At 26.8% G+C, this 841-nt stretch overlaps 1 non-coding gene across 1 annotated transcript; it reads right to left on the bottom strand.

Moving 5' to 3' along the window:
- Nucleotides 1-545: 545 nt before the first annotated feature.
- Nucleotides 546-629, bottom strand: LOC131042235 (small nucleolar RNA Z159/U59). The gene has a single exon (XR_009105149.2). It is a non-coding gene; the product is annotated as a small nucleolar RNA Z159/U59 (small nucleolar RNA).
- Between the last annotated feature and the right edge of the window lie 212 nt (nt 630-841).

Raw genomic sequence — 841 nt, 5'->3', positions numbered from 1 at the left:
ACTACAAAAACCATGGTCCATCTAATTAAATTCTTACAAATAAAATTATCTTTAAGATACACTACCATAAATAAATTATAATAAAAAATCTAGTCCATCAAAATTATAAATAACAAAATATATTAGAAATCTTTAATTCAATTCATTCATGAATGACGATAATGGTTAAGACTACAACAAATTAATCCAACAACCTAAAGTTAGTTCAATTTATAGAGAATTTATGCAACTCTAAAACAACATTAATAAAAACCCATCTAGCCAAAATAGTAACTTCTTAGTAAGCCTACTAATATTAGATGACTTTGCACAAAACAGTCTGTTATCACCTTGACATCATCTGCAAATTAGTTTAACAAATATAGTGGAATTATAAAGAGACCTCAAAAGAATATAACTATTTGAGGCAACAAATTTATGACCTTACACAATTACATGCACACATAGAGAAACACTTGAAAAATTTTAACAAAGTAAAATTAATATTAAACATTTATCTTTTCACGAACTGTTAAACATTTTACCTCACAGACCTGCATGCACAAATCTCTTAAGTTTAGGTCTTCAAAGTTTTTTCACATCTAAAATCTCCTAATAATGAAAGTATTGTTTTGATCATCACAAGTGATAATGCAAAAACCAAAATCACTCTCTTTTCAGGGAATGATAAAAAATAAGCGACCGAATATAATAGATGAATAGTCACAAAATATATATCCCTACCTCAAATCAACTTGAGACCAAAATCAATAGACAAAATATAATAACCAATTAATAAAAAAACCCAAATTCTTTGGAGAACACCCGAATAGTAACTTAGACATGAATAATAAAGAAAAGT

The sequence above is a fragment of the Cryptomeria japonica genome, chromosome 5, assembly GCF_030272615.1.
Source record: "Cryptomeria japonica chromosome 5, Sugi_1.0, whole genome shotgun sequence".
Taxonomy (NCBI): Eukaryota; Viridiplantae; Streptophyta; class Pinopsida; order Cupressales; family Cupressaceae; genus Cryptomeria; species Cryptomeria japonica.
The sequence above is the reverse complement of the archived record's forward strand: the minus strand, read 5'-3'. Positions and strand labels throughout refer to the sequence as shown.